The sequence below is a fragment of the Mastigoproctus giganteus genome, chromosome 10 (assembly GCF_048544385.1).
Source record: "Mastigoproctus giganteus isolate SK-2022 chromosome 10, ASM4854438v1, whole genome shotgun sequence".
In the NCBI taxonomy this organism is placed as follows: Eukaryota; Metazoa; Arthropoda; class Arachnida; order Uropygi; family Thelyphonidae; genus Mastigoproctus; species Mastigoproctus giganteus.
This window is the reverse complement of record NC_143584.1, coordinates 169,592,687-169,613,585: the sequence shown is the minus strand read 5'-3', so window position 1 is coordinate 169,613,585 and position 20,899 is coordinate 169,592,687. Positions and strand designations below refer to the sequence as shown.

General features: G+C 35.7%; 2 non-coding genes across 2 annotated transcripts; both read left to right on the top strand.

Annotated features, from left to right (window-relative positions):
- Positions 1–17,360: 17,360 nt before the first annotated feature.
- On the top strand, positions 17,361–17,432 carry TRNAD-GUC (transfer RNA aspartic acid (anticodon GUC)). Its single transcript has one exon. It is a non-coding gene; the product is annotated as a tRNA-Asp (tRNA).
- Positions 17,433–20,551: 3,119 nt separating this feature from the next.
- TRNAD-GUC (transfer RNA aspartic acid (anticodon GUC)) lies at positions 20,552–20,623 on the top strand. The gene has a single exon. It is a non-coding gene; the product is annotated as a tRNA-Asp (tRNA).
- Positions 20,624–20,899: the final 276 nt, after the last annotated feature.

The window sequence follows — 20,899 nt, the reverse complement described above, 5'->3', positions numbered from 1 at the left end:
CCTATAATGATTTAATTAATAAATAAAGTTAAAACTGAATTTTATATTGCCCGATAGATACAAAATCATCAGTTTTGAAATATAAACGTTCATTGCGGTTTCAAAGGGTTGCCTCAATCTTTTGGAAATCGCGGATCTTTCACTGCAACAGCATTGCATCGTTGGACTTTTTCTCACCACCCTCACTCTGAATAGTGGAGAAACCTGTATACAGTACATCAATGGTAAATAATAAAATTTGTTTGAAACAGGTGAACCTATGTCTGAGGTTCTTCGAATAGCAGTAATCTGCAGTCGCAAAGACCGTAGCTACATCGTTACGAAACAGAAACGGGCTCCAAGTTTTTACGAGGAATATAGTTGGTATAATGAGTACCGCTTTTGAAATGTGTGTGTTTTTTTAGAGATTAAATGATCTTGTTGTTTGCAATGTGATAAACTTAGCACTCTCAATCATTAGCAGCTTTTACAATCGTCAACACGCGGCACTTTAATTATATAATATAAAACAAAATATTTTGGGGGCTTTATCCCCTTTAGTCTTCATCCCTCCCCGTAGATCCCCCTATCTCCATCTGCTCTGTAACGACTATAACAAATAATCCTCGAGGATTAGTATATGGTAGTTTCGCTGCTTCCTTAAAATTATATTCTTCAGAAATTCTGTGATCGATTTGTTCGTTTTGCCAGATTAAAAATCCAGTTACCGTGAGAAAAAGCGAGCAATCCTCTTCCGAGACCAGGTAACTTGGACTCGGTCTACACCTTTACCATGTGGTGTAGGAAAACAGCTATTATATTCACTGCGTAGAATACATTGATGCTAAATATTAAACAGCGCACAAGACACGTGAAATCAATGGTTACTAATAATAATCACCACATACGTATTATCAGGGGCGTCGAGAGCCGAGGAGAAACTGACCCGTCTGTTCTCCCACCTCATTCGATTCCCCTGCGTATTATTACTAACATTAAAGTAATATTTGTTAGTAATAATGAGAGAGAGAGAGAGAGAGAGAGAGAGAGAGAGGATTTGAGATTTAGGCTATCCCGCCTACCCTAGAACGGCGGAATTGGCACACTAGGCACTGTTTTTAAACTTTTAAGGAATTTTTAACTTAAATTATTTAAATTACATGCCCACCAATTATTATTATTTTTTTTAAAATTAGAATAAGCCTGAATTTCGAAGGCCAATAGACAGTGGGAAAAGAAAACTATCCTTATCTGTTGGGTCAGGGTAGACGAGACTTGATTTTCATTACCAGGGCGTTCCTTCAGCTAGAGCAGGTGAAATACATTTATCACGTGAGAATTTCTCTTTTCTGAGGCCGGAAATGATGACGACACCCTAATGAGTTATTTGCTAGACCTAATTCAACGCATAATACATACACGAACATAGCTGGTCAAGGATGTCCAGATCAGAGAATACTAAAATGTCATAATGCAGGTTGAAGGTTAGATGATTAAATGACTTAGCAACATCTGGCGACTGTTTATCTTTTTCAAGTGTAAATGACATACTATTAGAAGATTAGCTATGGCAATTTAACCTTCACCTGCAATGGAATTCAAATGCAAAATCAATATTGAATCCAGAGCAGAAGCACATTCACCTCTAGACTATATCCTATCCTCTCAGTGAGATTAACCAATTTACATTTAAATTTTGCATATTAAAAAACAACTATACTCCCACCCATTCGGAGGTTTTTAAATCTTCCCTCAGTGTAATAAATCTGAATGTAGTTTCCTTTTCTGTGTAAAATTATTTTCATTTTTTTTTTTTTTTTTTTTTTTTTCATATTTGAATCAGTAAAATTAGTCCCTATTTAATGGAAAATATAAATACTGAGCCAACGGTGCATACCCATCACCTCTCAAGTTGGTTGCGAATGGTCTTAATTTGGCCAGTTGCTCTTATAACGTACCTAAAAGAGTTGGAGTTTCGTGTATGTCACCACAGGGCTCGTAACTCACCAGGTAAAAAGAAACGAAATAAAGTATAGGAATTGTTCAAATTTATTCAAATAGCACGCTTGCTTCTGTGATAAATTGCTTCCTTATGGACACTACTCTCATATAAATCAAATTTAGTTTACATTTTCGTTGTCTCTGTTGGTAGACAGTCTTTCAAGGTAAACTAGTGGATATTATAAGGCTGGAAGCCTCCGCTCAATAAAATAAAGAAATAAGTTGGAACCTACTGACTTAAAGAGTGTTTTGAATCTCCAACATACCTGGTACAAGCAGGCTATGTTGAAGTATATGAAAGGCTTCGATCTGACTGTGGAAGTTCAAAAACTGCTGAACATCTATCTCTGTGTGTGGTGTTTAATATGCATCTAGCACAACATGTACCATAACAGAACAAATTTACATATTAACAGTGTGCCAGCATGACGGACTAGGACAAACCCATACATTATGAAAAATGTAACCAAGGGCTCTACAGTTCGCTTCGAAATTTCACTAAAAGTTATGGAAGCAATTTTAAGTGGAGGGAAATAAAGGAGAGAGAGTTGGTTTAAGATGGTAAATGAATAGACCGAAAGAACATAGCAAAATAATTAACTTCAAATATCCCATCAGGACAATCCGGAAAACAGTGTTTTTGATTACAGGTGAACCGCAATATTCTTTAGAAAGTTCCACAAAGGTTTTATTCTCTTTTGTCTAGAGTGCTGTTTGCAGTAAGATCAGTGTGATTCTTATGGCCTTTGTGAAGGAGCTTTTTTATTTTGCTGTTGTTGTAGTTTTTTACTTTAAGTTTTAAACCAAAGAAGGTGACACGCAGAACGAACCAGAATTTTTGAAATTACTGTGCTTTTATTTTAGCTCCAGTCGGTTTTCTGGGTCTGTTCATCAAGACGCTAAACCCTGTCTGAATTACTTAACACCTTTAAAGGAACTTGTGCGTACACTATAAAATTAATAACATTAAAAGATTAAATATAGTAGAGTTGGAATTATTATCAGTTTCAATTAGATCAGTCAAGCTGAGCATTCTAATCAGCACTGCAATTCATCAGAATGTCACATGAGTATAAATGACCTAACAGAAGGATAATGAAGATATAACAAATATGCATTGAAAGGGCTTTAACTTGAACTTCTTCAATATATAAGGTTACCCTCACAGATTTAAGGGGGGGATTAAATTTGGTTGTTTAAGTCGAACGCGCAAAGTCATTCTTCACAGCTAATTCACTTTTGATAACAGAAACTCCAATTATTTCTTGGTGACCTTCGTCTTCCGAGAATTCATTCTCGGAAGACGAAGTTTATATATAGTTGAACGAATAATCAAAAGTATTCTGCTTGAATTATTGAAAGCTGAAAATTAATCGAGAGATTTCTGTTTTGTTTGACTGATCGAAAAGTTGCGAGTTAAAGCTTTATAACGAACAGTAGCGGCTCGTGACTCTAATGTATGGGGGTACAGTACTGCTTCTTAAAGTTACATTAAATTGCCTTGGTTATAAGACATGTAGACAGAGATGGTAATAAGAATAATAAGCAAGTTAAAAATACTACAAAATATTAACTGGACACTTACTATTAACAGACTTGCGTAATCTACAAAATATTAACTGGACACTTAGCATTAACAGACTTGTGTAACCTCGAAATTTTATATAAAAATAAAATCCATTCTTCGGTTTTTATTTGTTGAAAATAAATTAATAACTTTTTTATTCAAGTTTGGTGCACTGTTCAAATCGGCACTGTCGCTCCACAGTTCCTTTGATTCGTTTTGTCACCTCTAACAAATGCGTATTGGCAAGTTGCCAACTAAGCATTGACTCAACCACTGGGGCGAGATGTGGAACTGCGTAGCGCACAGTTCCACCTACGGTTAAACTTCAAAATTGACAACGATTTCGTGTTTTTATTCGTTTATTATTGAACTGATTATTGGAAATAGAGGATATGCGGGACTTGTTAATAAAAATATTCATTGCGTTGCATTGTTCTTCATAAATTTTCATATAACTCCGTTGACTGTATATTTAGATTTAAAAAACTGGGGGTGCTGCAGTTCCGTAGTGCCTACCAACGAGCCGCCCCTGATAACGAATATCTGGAAATGGACTATAGATCCTGACTGTAAATGCAGAAATCATCTCATAACGTCACTGATTATTAAAAACATGCAAAAAATCTTTCTATTTATTATTCGAAATAAATAAAAAGAAATAAAAAAGCTATTCGAATTAATGTTAGGATCTAGTGATTATTATTATTATTATTATTATTATTAGCCATATGGAGCAGAGAGAGAGAATCACCAAGAAAGAGAAGAATGATGATATCTAACTCAGGACTCTGGGTGTGCTAAGCCCATACTCACCAGATGTGAGCTCCTGGGGTAAATCACATATGACAAGACAGATTGAATGATTCAATTTCTTTCCATGTAGAAATTCCTCCTGCGAACGAGTCCAGTTCTTTCTTGTCTCAAACATTACTATCGTAAATATATTTAATTCCATCCTCATTTCTGATATACCAGAAGGATCGTATGGATGAACAGCTAAATTTTGACGTATAGTATAAAGAATGAACACCATTTTATCATTTTAAGTTATACTGTAATGGAAAATAAATAAAAAAAAAAGATAAAGGGAAAAAAATGCGAAAATAACACAGTTCAGTTATTTGTGGCCCTAATTTAGATCATATATTTAAATAATATGCTGTATACGTGAACAATGCCATTTATTTGTTTTGATACGGAAATTACCAACTGGAAGATTACATTTCGAAATTTCCCGACAGGTGGCGCAGTCAAGATGAATTGTTGACCTAACGTCACAGCATGACCTAACTTGACAGATGGGCTTGTCTTTAAAGAATGAAAAGCTAAAAAGTATCAGCTACTGTTTAAGCTAACAACGAAAGAGGCACTGCTGTATGTAGAGTGAGCATGTGTAATAAATTAAGAAGGCATGTAAATGATGAATGGGTGATTCGACGTATTATTTGAAGTGTCGATTTAACATTCATATTTTCTGTGTTCAGTGAAAGAAGAAATGAATTTAAGAATTATTAACTCAAAATATAGTTCTAGTTTTATTAATGATTAAAGCTAATCATTGATATGCGTTAAACATATACGAACTATTCAACTTGTGGGATACATTTATTATAATACTGTATTATAATAAATTTATAGTAATATATTTATTTTAAAGCCGAATGAGCTAGGATATTAACCATGTCCTCCCTGTGCTTTCTTGCAATTGCAGTTTAGATTTTACTAAAACTTTAAGGGCAGGTAAAATTCTGCTACTTTTTTCACTAACAGTCACATTATAACTAAAAATGTTTAAAACTATAAATATTTATGAACATTTGCATTTGTAAATGTAAATATAAATTTTATTTTGTTATGCACAATAAACAACACAATTTAATTATTGTTAGCAGAGGCATATGATGCTTATACAGTATCAGCCAAAAAAAAAAAGTTCACCCACCATTCGATCCATACTTTGTCTAGTTCTTGATTGAATTTATTTAAGCTATCAACTTCCACAACAACAGATGAAATTTTTTCCGACAATCAACCACCCGCCGGCTAAAGGAAAATTTCCGCACATCTAGTCTGCAACTGTCCTTCCTCAATTTGAATCAATGCCCACGCAGGTGCATAATCTGTGCAAGAGGAAGAATCCCATCAACACTGAGTTGCTCAAACCTTCAAGGCCTTATATACCTCAATCAGGTCGCCTCGTAATTGCCTCATCTGCAGACTCTGCAATTTGCAGAACTTAAGCCTTTCTCTGTATATCATTGACAAAACCCCATGGGTTGTTCTGGCAGCCTGCCTGCACTGCTCAGAAAACTTCATATCTGGTTGCACAATAACCCCCAAGTTTTTCATTCTCCACTACCCTGAGTATAGTACTACACACTTGGTATGTTAATCTGGGGTTACTGCTACCCATATGCAGTACTTTGCATTTGTCAACATTAAACTTCAGGCTCCAACTCTCAGCCCATCTGCTCACCTTTTTTAGATCCTGTGCAGCAGTGTACTGTCATTACTGTCATTAACAACCTTGCCGTATTGCCTTCAAACTTGGACATTAGGCCTGATATACCTTCATCAAAATCATTGATAAATACAGAAAACAACAACGGGCCCAACACCGAACCTTGGGGGACTCAACTAATAACATTAGTCCACAAAGAGCAGTGTCCATTGATTACCAATCTCTGTCTTCCACTCAACCATCCCTTTATCCATAGTAGAAACTTGCCCTTAATACCATTCTGCTCCAATTTGTACAGTAGTCTTCCATGCGCAACCGTGTCAAAAGCTTTCCTGAAATCCAAGTATATGATAATTTACTGATAAGTTAGAAGTACTGTATTTCTATTTTTTTTGTTTTAAATGAAATGCTAATATGATGAACTATTTTTATTTTAATAGTTCACGCTTCTCTAAATAACTGTTCACACTCCCAAGGGAGGTGTGGCCCGCAGTTTGGAAAATGCTGCCCTAATTCACCTAACGACCTTAAAACGCTACAATATAACTCATTGTGAAATATAGGCCTAAATATTTAATCCTCAACCTACATCCATTTACTACACATATCTGTTGTGTATTTCTCAGAGGGATATTATTTTAGACTTTCTGTTTTGGTACTACTAGGAGGCGCAAGCCTACTACTCGTCATAGACTTGGAATTTTTCGCAATCATTTTCTCACATCTTTTTTTTTTTTTTTTTTTTTACTTAGATGAACTAAAACTATCATAACATCTGATTGTCCCCGGGTATTGTTTCTAGATTGTTATTGATTGTTATTGTTTGTTATTTGGTTTTTAGGAGCATTAGCAACTAAGGCCATATTGCTCTGGGATATGCGGTGGTCATTCTCTGACCTTTCCGCATCCTCCGTATTTGGTGGTGACGGGCTCAAACCCCGGTCTAATCAAGAAGCGTGTGCTACGCACTGCTGCTCCTTCCCACCTGGCTACGGAGGCGCCTAAGTTTCTAGAAATGAAGGCCCTCTTGTTTTTTTTTTTTTTTGTTTTTTTTTGTTTTTTTTATTCCTTCTAACCAGACCGATTTAGTCGGTCTTGGGACAATTTACAGGTTTGTTTTTTTTTTTTTTTTTCCTCACCGGAAAAGTCTGATTTTTCATCCCACAAAATAGCAAAACCAGTAATTATATACACGCATTTTGCAAACACAAAATACTGGCGCTTTATGACTTTATTTGACTAGGCACAAATAAAAAAAAAATTATAAAATAAGTGAAAACGATTTGAAGTTTTCAAACATAATTAACCCCAACCAAAATGCCCAATGCAGGGACGGAATACCATGGTTTATTTGGCACTGGCTCAGGTTGAATTAGGTTAAATTACCATAACATTGAAGCACTCGCAACCGTAAAAGCAAATGGAAATCCTACTTGAAATTTAAGATGAAACATCTACAAGTTCAAGTCTTTAAAATGTTTAAAAATATTTTTCAGCCAACACAGTCGACGTAGTGAACCCCTTAAACAAATCTAGAACAATTTTACACCAACAAAACGTACAACGCAAGTTCTCTCAAATACATATATAAATCCTTCGACTACACACCTCAATTAAGAGGAAAGTCAGGTAGATAGGATGAATCTCGTGTACCCGGAACTTTAAACACCTACTACAGACCAAACAAACCTTACGAAGTAAGCCGGTTACCTAACTAAGCTTTGCGAACTCTAATTTCCTTCTACAAAATCGACTAAAATTTACGTGTGACAGAATCAACTTATTTATAGAGGAAAAGATTCACATATTGTCCATACATTGTATGAATTTTGAATTCTGTTGATTTTTAACCTGCTTCACAAGCTGTTGGCATTCTCTGACTGTGAATAAAGTTTCCTAGTATAATATAAAACATGTTTGCTTGTTTTGAATGCTAAATTTGAAGTGTTATATTCGAATTTGGAAACTGCGCCTAAATAAAAGATAGAACATCGGTAAAGAGTCCAAAGAAGGGCGACCAAATTAGTGATGATTGCAAATCGATGCACATATGAAGAAACGGTTTAGGAGATGTGGACGGCAAAGTTTGACTCTGATTGAGATGCATATGGTGCTTAGTAAAATGAATGAGGAAAATCTGTTCTCCCTCGTAGTTTAGATAAGAATCAGAGGGCACAAATATAAAATCTAGACAATAACAGAATAATGGAGCCCTCGTGGTAACACGGTTGGTGTAATCATCATTCCCCCCCCCACACACACACACCGGGTGGAAAGACCTGAGTTCGAATTCCGTCAATGACGCGAGGAATTTTTATAGGTCTTTTTCAAAACGTGGTGTAGTTAGCCGGTCTAACGCGAGGGTAGCATGGTTTTTCTTCCGGAAACTCGGGTTTTTCGTCCAGCAAACAGCAAATCAACCACAGAACACACACAATTTACAAACACATTATATACGGTGCAATATGTCCTAAAGGACTGGATCTTGTGAAACTCACCTATGGACAGCGGGTTGTCGAACACTGCAACAAGCCCAACGTAGTAGAGGCAGTGTGTCTGGCCAAATTCCAAGCAGAATTGGATAGTTGCCTTGTAGAAATTGAAATAATGTGTGAATATGCTGTTATGTTTTATTATTTTGTACTTTGTTTATTTTATCTTATTTTTGGCTTATGAAGAAAAAGTCCACTTCCTTGCATCCTTTAATGCTAATACTAAATTATTTAATTTCATGAAAACTGATTTAGTAGTATGATGCGACCTTTCTCAAAATAAACACCAACATGCATAACAAATACTAGCTACTTGTGTCCTGTGCAATAATGTTTTTGTACCTGTCATTTTCATGAAAATAAGACAACGAATCAAATATCAGATCATTTTATTAATACTGAAAATACAAAAAAAAAAGGGAAGAAACATATACTAAATAATCGGATTAATTATAATTTATTATTAAAAATAATTTAATGGTATAAAATATTACACTTGACTAGTTTCAGCATCTTGCTGTCCACCTTAATAAAATTTAACAAATCGGATATAATTGTTACAGTGAAGACTTAGATTAAGCTGTGTGCATTTTAATTCCCAGATGATTGGTGCATTTACTTGATATACTTACATAAGCGTGATACAAAGGACTGAAAATGCGCTTCATTAAAATATCAAGCTAATGGAAAGTGCTTCTAGACAGTTTCAAGGTAAAGATAACCGCTGTGCACAAAGTCGAATTTCCTCTGACTGTTATGAAATGAAAAGCTGTGTCACCTTCGCATCTTTTAATATTTTGGAAAATCCCTTTAATAAATTGGTAGCTTTTTTGTGCTCCTCCCTTCCTTTGTATCAAGCCATTTGCTTTTAGTGTTGCTCCGAACTTTATTTAGTTAGGTTCAAAAGATTATAATATCTAAGGGCAATAAGTCAAGGATTACTGCCTTCCTGTAAGGAAATGGGGGGAAATTCCGTGGGCACTTATCAAGCAATTACCTCAACGGAAAAAGTATTTTGTAACGCCTCTTTGCCCGAAGGCGAAAATCAGAATAAAACTATAATACATTTTGAAAGTGAAAGGGATTTTTAATGAATTATAACTAGTAAAGACCACTGATTTCAGTAGGAAACTTTGAATATTGCATTCAAATGGACTTTGCGTATTTCATCAAAAAATAAAAAATCATCTGCAGAATATTAGTTGTAATGGATCAATGAAAATAGATCATTGCAATAAATGGGAATAGTAACTGTCATGGTGGTCATGGCGGAGAGTTTGGTAACGTTCAAAGCGGAATTGTATAGTCACTTTTTAGCAATGGGAAAATTACGAGTAATTGGGGAAATTTTTTTTACTTTTTTTTGGTTCGCCATATCATCGATAATATCGTTAAAAATAGAATATGTTATTAGCGAGCATTCCGTTTCGTAAAATTTTCCATTTCGGCTCCCTGACCAAAAATCTTAGTCTGCTTGCCCGTGACAGAGTACATATACAACTGTGTACATCAAAGAGTGTGTACAATTAAACAAATAGATACATTTTCTGTTTATAAAGGGACAGCAGCACAGGGTCGGAGGAGTTCACAATATAGAGAGAATACAAGAACATCACCGTGGACTTAAACCACTGGCAAATGAAACGCGTGTCCTACTGTACCATCGCATTCGACCATCTAGCTACTCTCCAAAAAAATCCTTAATGCAAAGCTATAATTTGACCAGCTGAAGTTAACACAGCTAACGACATAGCTTATATTGTTGGAATCGAAGTAAAAATTGCAGCAATAGAATAGAATCTTTAATTGCAGCAATGATAGACATACAATTAGTCCCGTCACGGCATGGTGGTGCCAGGGGTTGAAATCCGGAATAATACACAGAACTTAATCATATATTGGCGATATGGCTTAGTGTACAAGTTCTAGTAAGTGTACCGTTGAAGAAAACCGGCCCGGGGACTTCGTCGGGTGAATTTCAGAATCTTTTTTAGTTTGAACATGAAGATTTTCAGCACAAGTTCCTTGTTATGGTGATTCTTGGGTAATTTTAATTTCAATGAAAGTGTCAAAATTCTTGTCCTAAATAACTGTACTGTTCTAATCCCTGTATCCATTTCATACGAAAAGGAATATAAAAAAAAAAAAAGTGTGCTGTTTGCCAGAGTGTACCATTTCATTGACATGCAGGTCAATCACTACTTTCTATATACAGTACATGTATTCGTGACCCACTGAGTATTCGTCTGTTAAGAGATGAAACAGTTACCTTGATAACCAGGGATGACACACGTGCACTATTATTACTTCTTCATCCTACTGAACCCCTTCCCAAATAAAATTCTTGCTACATCACCGACCGCGTGCAGCATTTCTTCTGTTAATTTAAACAGCCGATACTTCTAGTTGAGACACTCATTTCTCTGGCCTACTGCTGTTTCCTCTGAATTCTGCTAGTCATCGCTTTTAGAGCCTGTGCCCTCAGTATGCAGACGACCAGTTCTTTCACGGTCAGCATCATTAGGTATCCTTGTAAAGGTCAATAACCTGAGAAACAACTGATACCCAACGCTTACGATGCTTTAAAAAAATATTCCCAGGACTTATGCCGACTTTATGTATAATGATTAAGCCTAAGCTAAAACTTGTTCATTTTTTAATATCGTTAGAATGTAGGGTGGCTCATGTAGATTAGCATTAATCAGCACAAGACATTTTTTTCCCAGCAAAGGCACTCAAATCGTACATTTTTAAATAACACACACACACAGTTGGAAATCTTTATTCAATATCTAGTAGGCCACCATTTTGTCCTAATTACAAACAGTACACGTTGTGGCATGATTCCACTGGGTGTGTGAGGGAGTCTAGCTCCAGATTTGACCATTATTCCATCAGAATATTTGTCAGCTGGTGTACTGTGGTCGGTAAAGAACTACGAAGCCGAAATATCCTTTCCAACGTAGACCAGACATTTTCAATTAGATTCATATCTGAAGATTTAGGCGGGTAGATGTTGAAAACCTCGAAACAAGATACGTATATTTTTTTAGATATGTACTGTGGATAGTTGCTTTATCGTTTTGAAAGATGCATCGCAATTTGGATAAAAATGAAGCATTGCAGGGTACATTGTTGGTCCAGAAAGAAATTCATTGGAGGTAACACAACCTCCAATGAATATCTAGCAGTGTGAGCGGAACTAGCCCGTAGCAACAGAACATACCCTATACCCCATTGCATATATCACTTCCAGCCTCTTGAGTGGCGCACACGAGGCAGTCTGATCGCGTGGCTTCAAGTGGTTAACTACACTTTCAGCCTACCACTAGTGCAAAAAAAGCGTAAATCGAGACTCGTCAGACCACATCAACTTTTTCCACTGTTCCACAGTCTGATCTTGGCATTGGCGGCATCATTGTAACATTTGAGATGGTTGCTTTCGACACACCAGTGATTTCCTTTGTTTTCTGATTTGTGGCTTCTGCCCCATCAATAACTCCTTTCTGAAAATCTTCATCATCCTGTGATGCCACAACTTGGTCGTCTGCAAACAGTTGATTGTAAAGGTACTTATTTTTACCAGGGGGAATATACCCATTGAATTGCACTTCTGTGACCATGGTCTTAGAATAACTTCCAGGTATAGCTTAAACGAAGTACGTGACAAACAGCATCCCTGAAATAGTCCTTTGGAAGTTTTAAATTTTCTTGATAGTTTTGAGCCAGTTCTTTTGGAAAGACAATTTTTTATAAAAATTGTCTAAGTATTTATGTGATACCAAAAAAGAAATTATGGTACCATGTGACAACTTATATTTGCATACCGTTCGATTTTAATTATCTGTTAACGCCAGTTGCAAAAGGTTTAAATTTTTTTTGGTCAGCAAGCGTATATAAGGCTATTCTCAGACATCATATATACTGCATATAATTTAATTTAATATTTTTAATTATAATAATTTACGAAGTAACATAAATAATGTTGGACCATCCACCATACTTTCCACACAGTTCTTTAGGAAAGATAATTTTTGATAAAAATCGTCTTTCTAAAATAGCTCTGTGGAATGCGCATCTTGTCACGCTCTAAAACTTCTATGTAGAATGCTTGCTGGCTGTTTTATGTAGAAAAACAAATCCACAATGGATGATTCGTTTAATATCGAAAAGGGAGATCAGCAGGAATTTTGTGTTCTTTTTTAAGGAATTAGTCTGGTTACTTTGTTTGAAGGACCTTGTACAATTTTAGTTCGCTTTATATTAATTACTTCTAAATTTATATTAAGTATAAGTGCTATGTCCAGTTTGGCTTGAGAATAAATTTTATTTATGGTCTCCCTTTCTTATTTCTCTTTCATGTATATTTTGTGATGCTTTAATTATTAAAGTCAATTCAAAGTATTGAAGTCAGTTGACTTCAGTTATTACCCTTATTTACTTATAAGTCTTTATAAGTCAACAAATTCCCGCGATTGTCATATCAATGGCGTACAGCACCACTGAAATTTAAATTAAGATGAATCTTGAACAAGGAATACATGTCTAGATTTTCTACATGACAATCCACTAAGATAAGTTCACTGAACTATAGATACGTAAGATGATGAAGTGTGTCCCTTTTAACTTTATAAAAATACAACATTAAGTATGGCATCGTTCTTTCTCCAATAGAGAAAGAATTTAATCCCCATATTAAATTTTTTACCACAGTATGTGTGTGTGTGTAAAGCTTTGTGCCCAGCGTTTACTACGTGCATCAATTTAGTATATCACTTTCATTATCTGATAAATAATTAGAACAAGAAGAATAAATACTTCCTTACTTGCTTCTACTGGAACATTTCTCCAGCTGGAATGAACAAGTTCTTGGATTTTATCAACGCACTCAATCTTTAGACGTCACTGTTTCTCATCACGAAATCTTAGATTTTCGAAACCATCCTCGACCTAATCATTAAGAGAAGAACTACCTGGCAATTATTTCTATTGTTTCGTTTATCCGAATAATTAAGATGTTGGCCTCAGAAGAGTGCCGAACAAACACACTTTTCCATTTGGAACTTTTGAAATGCTTTCTTTCATCATAACGCAGCTATGGCTACTTTTATTCGCTTAAGTATGTGTGTGTGTGTGTGTGTGGTCAAGGATATATCATCCTGGAACACGTTCATGTTCGGATCTAATGAATGACTCCTACTTTCAGGTGGAGGTGAGCAAGAATATTTATTTCATTTGCCTCAAGAAATCGGTAGGAGTCACGTCCTTTATCTTTGTTTACTTTCTTAAAGAAGACTGTTCGAGCAGACAAAGGATTAGTTTTCAAATCACCAGATTAGATCAGTTTATATAATGCATGGCAAAAGTTGGTTGCCCTCAGGAAATGGAGTTAGATAATGGGTCAAATATAGGCGTAATCCACTTACGGTGCAATTTTTTGTCATTATACTAATTGTAGTGTTGATAAATCTTGACAGTCAGAAAACTGAAGAAAAGATCCTTATAAAATCATAAGTTGTGAAAAACATGATTTACAGAAAATAAATTTAATAAGGTTCGAGAAATAACATACACTTGAAATGCAAAATCTAAAATCAATCTATAGATTAACCCTAATATTCTAATTAAAGTTAGAATTAAGAAATATTACAAAAATCTTACAAGAAATATTACAAAATATCAGGTCATCCCATAAGCAATGTGATTTTATTGCATTGTCAAACTTGAATCTTATTTATACGTGTTTTTGAAGGCCTCAAATAGAATATTTCTATTTCTATGCTAATTTGTGTGGACGTTTGTCATCAGTTTGCGTTTAGGTTTTAACGAACAAAGCTCAATTGTTTTCAGACTTTAATAACAAAGATGGAGATATCAGGAGGTGTATCATGCATTCGGGATTTTTCCACTATACAATGTATTAAGAAAGACAATAAACACGATTTCATCCATGAAAAACATTTAAGATGCACATACGGAAAAAGTCCTAGATGTGAATAATGCCAAAGGTGGTCTAGAAATTCAGTGGCAGTGACGACAGCTTAGTTGTTGATGTTCGTTCAAATCAACCTATTTTAAGTTCGTTGATGATCTGCTGGTAGCCATACATGAAGATCCTGCTGAAATTGTTGAAGGACTTTCCCAGAAACTCAGTTTCACCCATTCATCACTACTTGCAGCTGCTGAAGGATGGGAGGTTGTTGAAAGGTTTTAGGTGCATCAACCACTTAGACCATATTGCGCCGTGTATAATAATATGTCTGTAATTTGCGTGTATTCTGCGGTCAATTTGCTGTTTGCTGGAGGAAAAACTCAAGTTTCCGGGAGGAAAAAAAAACCATGTTTCCCTGACCTGAGACCGACTAACACAGCCATGTTGTACAAAAAATCCATGAAAATTCCTTACTTCATTGGGAAGATTTGAACTCTGGTCTTTTCCACCCGATGTGGGGAAAAAGATAATTATACCAACTATGCTATTCATGAGGGAATTACTCAAGGAAGTATCAAAAGTGGAAACGTGGTATCTATACGTGTTTTCAACGGACAATCTTGGAAAGGCTAAATAATAAATAAAAAACATTTTACAAATTAATGATACTACCCAAACACAAAAAAATAGGTATTTGGGGCCCCTGCACTCGAGGGGGTTAAGAGCTCAAGCCCTATTAGCTGTACCTGGATCCACCCCTGACTGTACCATTCAATTAATGATATAATTGATCATTTTAAAATATTCATGGGGGAAATATATATTTTTCAATCATAAATTAAACAACTTATACGAATTAGAGGCAATTTCAAGAGAATTAGAAATACAAAGAATTAAAATTGGACATGTTCTTGGACTAGGATGGACAACGTTCAGTTTATACAAAATTATTATTATTATTTGCTATATGGTGCAAGGAAGCCTGAGGCTTATGCCGCGCCAGCCAAAAAAATTCCCAATTTACCCTGAGAGAGAGAGAGAGAGAGAGAGAGATAAAGGAAATCACCAAGAAAGAGAAGAATGATGATATCCAGCTCAGGACCCTGGGTGTTCCAAGCCCATACTCACCAGATGTGAACCCCTGGGGTAAATAAATGAATAAATATATATATGTATTAATAATAAGAGGTTGTAGAAAATGGTTACAGTAATATTAAGAATGATATTTAGACATTAAAATTGGTTATGGACCCAGGATACTGCTAAAAATATCAGAAAGTACTGAACGACCATAATGGAATACTGTATAGGCAAGTAGAATGTGACGAAGAGAGAAGGAACAAGCAAACAAAACCGGAAATCGATACTACGAAAAGATCCGTGGGCACCTGAAAAATAAAAATATATTAAAAGAACTACTTAATGCTGTAGATCCAATGATTTCAACATCTTCTTCAAGGGGCAACTGCGAAATCAAAGTAAAGACAGCAAGAAGTAAGGCCTCTGTTTCTGATATGAAATATACGTAGCACGTGGTTAAAGCAAAGAAGCCACGTTGAAATATGAATTAAAAGCATGCGAACTGGAAATAGTTCGTATGGGAGGCTGTAACCTCAACGTTATTCAGACTGGAATCATTTGATGCTGATTTGCTCTGTGTAGTGTGTGTCAAATGTGAATGTTACGCACGCTAATTCATATTTCAACATGGCTTCTTTGCTTTAACCACGTGCTACGTATATTTCATGTCAGAAACAGAGACCTTACTTCTTGCTGTCTTTTCATTGATTTTGCTCTTTACCCTTGACGAAGGCGTTGAAATCATCGGATCTACAACATTAAGTACTTTTAATATATTTTTATTTTTCAGTTACTCACGGACTTTCCTTATTACAGTTTGTCAGATGCTTGAAAATCAAGATCACAAAACATGCAACAACTGACAAACGAATTAAAAGAACTATATCAGCTTTCCAACAAATAAAAGTGTTTAGGTTATTAAGAATTATGCACTATAATTAATAATATTCAGTTAATATACGGTGTCGTAATATTCTGTATCCAGTTCATTAATTCTACCGATTAATTCCTGATTAATTGTATCCATTAAATTTCTATTAATTTGCAACCTGTGAACAATATTATACGTTACCCAACAACAGTAATTATTCTTGCATTTTAACTGCGCGTGAAGAATGGATACACACACACGATATTTATGTTTTTGTTTATTTATTTGTTACGTGTACAGGAATCGGAATGGCTTTCCCGTCCATAACATATATGAATAAATGTTAGTACAGTACTTCCCCTATGGCCAATGTGTCATTTAGGCCTTGTCCTTTCGTTATCATGTTTATAAAATTCCCGCTACCATCAATCACAGGGGCAGGTTACGATTGCGTACGAAGCAGAAATATATTACAGTATGTTGAATGAAGGCTAATCGTGTGCTGTAATTGCAGGCCCTGAACTGAGGGGGAGCACCTTTTGTGGCACGTGTTAACATTGGGAAATTTCAACATTTAAACGAAGCTACTTTAAATTGCAGATTTATTGAAAGGTGCAGCTACCAGTGACTGTGCCCTTGTGTGACACCCTCTCCTAGTAACACACACAAATATATTTAAAATCATTATTGCCCTACATTATTGCAGAAACGGAAACTTTCTTAATATTTAATAGCTGCAGGAATTGAAAAGTAGCGTAAATTTATAAGCAATCCAATAAACGCGCTATACAATATGATGCTACTGGTGGTATTTTTTGAGCGTGGTAGATTCTTATTTTTTTCAGGGCTTTTTATATGATTTTATAAAGATTTTATGTATATGTGGTTTTATAAAGAGATTATTATTATTATTTCAGTTTCATGAAAAACTTTATATGTAGAGTTAAGTAAATAAATAGAGGCAACTTTGATTGTCTTCCTCGGTAGTATAGTGGTAAGTATCCCCGCCTGTCACGCGGGAGACCGGGGTTCGATTCCCCGCCGGGGAGTATTTTTTTTTTTTTTTTTTTTTCTTTTTTTCTTCGTCGTCTTCTTTCTTGGGGGTTGTTGCGAATTCCTAAATGTGGTAAAAGTAATCTGTTATATCGATGAAATCTGTGTAGCATACTTAAATTCTCCTTTTCACATTTACAAAATAAAGTTATATTTCAGAGATATTAAATTATAAAGCAAAGAGATATATTCAAAAAAAAAATGCACGATATCAAAATAATCAACTGATTCGAAAAAGTGGACTTTCTCAGCATTCCTCCCCCCCCCCCAATCAAAATTAAAAATGTGAAAATGTGATATTACTTTTATTTTTATTTTAATTAATTAATTATTTATTTATTTTTGTAAATTATTATAGAAAATTTAACATGTTATCATGGACATCCCCAAATAGATTGCACCCCAATCAAATTGGCTACATCATGTGCAGTCAAAGATGGAAAAGCTCTGTTTTTTCAATGAAAACGTTACCTGGTGCAGACTGCGGATGGGACCACCATCTCTTAGTAGCCAAAATCAGGCTCAAATTCAACATCAAAACGAATGCTGCACCACGGAAATATGACAGATAAAATTTCACCATTGTACGTGGTCGAGATAAAAAAAAAAACAGATTCAACTCGTTTAACTACATGAAAAGGCAACCAGACGTACTTTGGCAGGAAATAAGAAACATCGTCACTGAAACAGTACAGCAATACATCCCATACAAAAAAAAAAAGGGCAAAATGGAGTAAGTGGCTGCTGTCAGAAGAAACCATCAAAATTGCTGAAAAAAGAAGAAAAGCTAAAGCTGCTAGAGATAGAGATGAGACAAGAAGGCTTAATGCCGAATTCCAAAGGCAGCCAAAAGAGACAAGACAGAATACTGGAAAGAACGCTTAAAAAATGGAAGATAATAATAAAGAAGGACAAACGAGAGATCTCTTCGCACAAATAAAAAAGATCCCAATGAACTTGAACCGGATATTTTAGAGGAAGACGTAGTATGGGCGCTGCTACGACTACCAAGGAGAAAAACCCCTGGAATTGATAGAATACCATCAGAATTGTTAACACTTTTGCCAATTACAGTTATCACAGCTTTGTGCCTGGAGATCTGAAAAAGCAATATATGGCCTGGAAGAGATCAGTGTTTATTCCAATCCCGAAAAAGGAAGACTCCGGAAATTGCTAGAACTACCGTACAATATTACATGCAAGCAAAGTTTTATTGAAAATCATTCAAGCACGAATGTATAGAATCATAGAAACAGAGCTGCCTGATGTTCAAGCTGGTGTCTGCAATGGAAGAGGCACTCGTGATCACATCGCAAACATCCTGTAAATATCATAGAAAAAGCCCATGAATTTCAGAAAGACATGTGCTTCATTGACTATACCAGAGGTTCCCAAACTTTTTCGGTTCACGGCGCCCTTAGTGTCCCAGTAATTTTTTCACGGCACCCCTAGGCCAAAAGAAATGCTTAACACAGTGGTTTTCGACCTTTTAATATATATATATATATATATAGCGAGCAAATAGAATACGTGAACAGAATTTATAAATAACTAAACAATAGTTTAATATATATATATATATATATACCTATAATATATTTTTTTTCTTTATATAGAGATACTAAATAAAGATCAGTTATAGATCACCACAATATTAAAAAGATACGGTACGATGGTTACCGTACACCTTTTTATAATGAAATAAATATACAAATTAAAAAAAAATAATAATAACTTTAAGTAACTTAAACCCAAATTACACGGTACCCCTAGAATGTTGTTGCGGCATCCTAATGTGCCGCGGCACCCCGATTGAAAACCACTGGACTAGACCAAAGCATTTGAATGCATTGAATACGAAAAATTGTGGAATTCTTTGATAGAATTGGGGGTAGTAGCGCGCTTGGTTGAGCTAATAAGATCATTGTACACCAACCAAGAAGCAACTGTCAGAACAACATTTGGAGATACAGACTGGTTTGAGATCGGAAAAGGTGTGCGACAGGGCTGTATCTTCCCATCTTCATTTCTATTTAATTTGTATACTGAATCAGTTTGGAGAAAATTATACTTGGATGAGTCAAAATTGGAGTGAAAATTGGCGGCAGAAACGTCAATAGTTTAGATATGCAGATGATACAACTCTGATTGCAGAAAATAAGGAAGATCTGCGGCTTAACATCAAGAAATCAAAAATTATGACAACAGCTGGGACTGGAGAAGTTAAAATTAACAATGAAGAGGTCGAATCTGTCCGGGACTTCATCTTTCTTGGATCTAAGATCAACCGGGTCTGAGAATCTGGCCATGAAATTAAAAGAATTTCTCTTGGGCGCAGCGCAATGATGAGTGTGGAAAGGATCTGGAAACAGAAAGACCTTACAACGAAGATCACATTGGTTAATGCTATAGTGTTTCCCATAAAACTTACGGGTGTGAAAGCTAGACAATAAAAAAAAAGACAGAAGGAAAATTGACGTTTTTAAACCCTGGTGTGGGAGAAAGCTGCTTCACATACCATGGACAGCGAAAGTTACGAAGAGAGAGGTTTTGGATCGCATCAAACCAGAAACATCACTGGAAGCCAAGATCACCAAGCTACGATTGCCTTACCGTATTTCGGTCACGTAATGCGATCCAATTGATTGGAAAAATCGATAACGCTAGGAAGGTCAGTTATTTGTTAGTTTGTTATTTGATTTTTAGGAGCATTAGCAACTAAGGCCATATTGCTCCGGGATATGCGGTGGTCATTCCCTGACCTTTCCGCATCCTCCGTATTTGGTGGTGACGGGCTCGAACCCCGGTCTAATCAAGAAGCGTGTGCTACTCACTGCTGCTCCTTCCCACTTGGCTACGGAGGCGCCTAGGAAGGTCAGTGGAACAAGAAGAAGATGTGGGCAAAGAACACGCTGGCTCGACGCCATCAAGAGCGACACTGGAATGAGTATGAAGGACTTGAAAGGAGCTATTGAAGACTGGATAGCATGGAAGTGAAAGGAGCTATTGAAGACTGGATAGCATGAAAGTAGCTTGCCCATAAAGTGTCCAAGAATTGGCTACGACTGCACAGATTAAAACAACAGCAATTAAATAAAAAGAAGTGGCGAATAAGTCCTCGGTAGTATAGTGGTTAGTATCCCCGCCTGTCACGTGGGAGACCGGGGTTCGATTCCCCGCCGGGGAGTTTCTTTTTTTTTTTTTTTTTTTTTTTTTGCCCCTCCTTCTTTCTATCTTTCTTGAGGGCGGGGGGGTTTGTTTTAAACTGTTAAATGTAGTAAAAGGAAATAAAGAAATAAATTTTCTGTTTATACTCCGGAACGACCAAATGATCAGAGGAGTTCACAAGATAGACAGAATGTAATTATATCAATGAAATCTGTGTGGCATACTTAAATTCTCCTGTACACATTTAGAAAGAAATAAAATACAATGGGACATTCATTCATTTTTAGTAAATTAT